The sequence below is a fragment of the Octopus bimaculoides genome, chromosome 22 (genome assembly GCF_001194135.2).
Source record: "Octopus bimaculoides isolate UCB-OBI-ISO-001 chromosome 22, ASM119413v2, whole genome shotgun sequence".
Taxonomy (NCBI): Eukaryota; Metazoa; Mollusca; class Cephalopoda; order Octopoda; family Octopodidae; genus Octopus; species Octopus bimaculoides.
The window spans coordinates 31,994,588-31,997,370 of NC_069002.1; the positions used below are offsets into that span (position 1 = coordinate 31,994,588).

At 42.5% G+C, this 2,783-nt stretch overlaps 1 protein-coding gene across 3 annotated transcripts in view; it reads left to right on the plus strand.

Annotated features, from left to right (window-relative positions):
- LOC128250558 (uncharacterized) overlaps positions 1–2,783 on the plus strand; it is a 19,116-nt gene that overhangs the window by 14,904 nt on the left and 1,429 nt on the right. The window lies entirely within an intron of this gene.

Sequence of the window (2,783 nt, forward strand, 5' to 3'; positions counted from 1 at the left end):
GTGGTGGTGGTAGTGATGATGGTGGGTGGAGGGCTGTTAGTGTTGGTGGTGGTGGTGTTGGTGTTGTTGGTGGTTGCAGAGGTGGTAGCGGTTATGATGGTGATGGTGGTGGTTGTGGCGGTTGTGATGGTGGTAGTTGTGATTGTGGATGTGGTGGTGATTGTGGTGGTGGTGGTGATGTTGTTGTTGGTGGTGTTGGTACTAGTAGTAGTAGCAGCAGCAGCAGTAGTACTGATAGTGGTGGTAGTAGTAGTAGTAATAGTAGTATTGGTAGTAGTAGCAGCAGCAGCAGTAGTAGTAGTAGTAGTAGTAGTAATGGTGGTGGTGGTGGTGGTAGTGTTGGCAGCGATTGAAGTGGCAGTGGTGCTTATGAGTGGTAAGGATCCTGGACAAAGTAGTAGTGATGATGGAAGTGGCTTAAAACCAGTCATTCAATTAACAAGAGAGAGAGAGAGAGAGAGAGAGAGAGAGAGAGAGAGAGAGAGAGAGAGAGAGAGAGAGAGAGAGAGGGAGAGGGAGAGAGAGAGAGGGAGAAAGAAAGAGAGAGAAAGGGAAAGAGAGAGAAAGAAAAGGAGAGTGTAAGAGCATCTACATATTTTTTTTTTAAACCCCTAAACTGTATGTTAACCGAAAAGAATATATGAAAAATGGAGAATAAACAAACATAGCATGTCATCATTGTAGAGCATTTAATTCATAATTTAAACATAGTACAGAGTAGTTATAGTAAACAGGGGACGTCTTTTTACAGCTGTTTCGAGGATAGCTAAGCATGTGGATTTTATATTATTGAGTAAAGATTTCCACGTCGGTTTGGTATTCTGTTATTGGAAAGAGAGAGAGAAATGAGGAAAGAAAGAAAAATAAGGAATATCTTTAATCCAGAAAGAATGTTTAAAGAAAAAAGATGATAGTGGTTGTTAGATCCCTGATTAAAAGATTAAGTAGATCCATAGTGAAAGACAGGGTCTGTTAGCAGATCCATTGTGTTGAAGTATCACTGAAGAATATACGTGTGTGTGTGTGTGTGTGAGTGTGTTTGTGTGTGTGCGTGTGTGTGCGCGTGTGTGCGCGCGTGTATGTGTGTTTGTGTGTATATATATGTATATGTAAAATATTTAACTCCTATATATATATGTGTGTGTGTATATATATATGTGTGTGTGTATATATATATACGTATGTGTATATATATATGTATATATGTGTGTGTGTGTATATATATGTATATATGTATGTGTGTGTGTGTGTGTGTGTGTGTTTGTATGCATGTATGTGTGTGTATATATAATTCTGCTGCACACAAGACACTGCATGTAGTCTTAGAAGACAATTAAACACAGACCCATTTAAATACTTTTGTTATTTAATCGGTGAACGAACTGTTTGATCGTCATTATCAGCTGCTCAACACAATCAACGATGTTTTCCTCAGTGTAAGTGTACTTAGAGAAATATCATTGCTAGTGGTGATGGAGTTGGTGGTGGTGGTGTTGGTGGTGTTGGTGGTGGTGGTGGTGTCGAGGAAGGTGTTGTCGGTATTGGCCTGTTGCTAGTAATTTTGGTCTTCCTTCCCCCTGGTACCATTGCGCAAATGCTCGTTTTCCAAATCTTTCTACCTACGAATCACCACCCCTCCAGAATTCCTTTCCAATCCAGTTTCTTCTTCCCGCTGGCATTCACTTCCAGGATGTCCTGATCGAGACTCTCCTGAGGTGAGAAACCTCCACGCTGATCTATCTGCGGCAGAGCCTTCGAGTTCGCGTGGTCTAATGCTGCGCCAGTTGAGGTTACTTTTCAGAGTGTCTTTGTACCTCAGTTTAGGTTTACTCGTTTTCGTGAGCCCTGCGTGAGCTCGCTGTACAACAGCTGTCTGGGTACACGGGTTTTAAGGCATTCTGATGACATGGCCAGTCTAGCGTAACTGAGCCTACAGCAACATTGACTAAATGCTTGTTGAACAGGCTCTGTCCAGTACTTTTTGGTTTGTCACACTGTCTTGTCAACGAATGCCCATGATTCTGTGCAGTGCCCTTGTGTGAAATTGTTCAAGGTGTTTGATGTGCCTGTGCATGGGGTCCCTGTTTGACATCCATAGAGTAGTGTAGAAACGACTACAGACTTGTAGATCTTGGGCTTTGTCGGTAGTCTGATGCCTTTCTGCTGGAGGAGTTTCACTTTCAGTCTTCCAAGTGCTTGCTTGGCTGGCCTTGTGGATTCTGGATAATATTTCGCTGTCCAATGATCCATCAGCTGAAATTGCGCTGCCAAGGTACCTGATACTTTCCACACACTTAAGTTGGACTCCCTCAATGGTGATGTTTGAGTGGGGGCAAATTATTTGGGGTTGCTTGGGCTAGGACCTCCGTTTTCTCAAGGCTAATGGTCAGTCCAAAGAACCTTGGTAGTTCTGAAAAGCGATCAACAATGATCAGCAGGTGATTTTCCTTGTGTACCTTAAGGGCACAGTCATCTGCAAATACGACTTCAAATGTGTGTGTGTATGTGTGTGTGCGCCTATATTTGTCCTCCAGCACCACTTGACAACCGATATTGGCTTGTTTACGTTCTCGTGGCTTTGCGGTTCGGCAAAAAGAGACCGATAGAATAAGTAGGCAGGCTATAAAAAAAAAATACTGGGGGGTCGATTCATTCGACTAAAAAAACTTCTTCAGGGCGGTGCCCCAGCATGGCCGCAGTCTAATAAGTGAAACAAGTATAAAATAAGAGATTTGCTACTTTCTTGTTTATCGTTTCCCACGAAAATATGAAAAGCAAAGTTG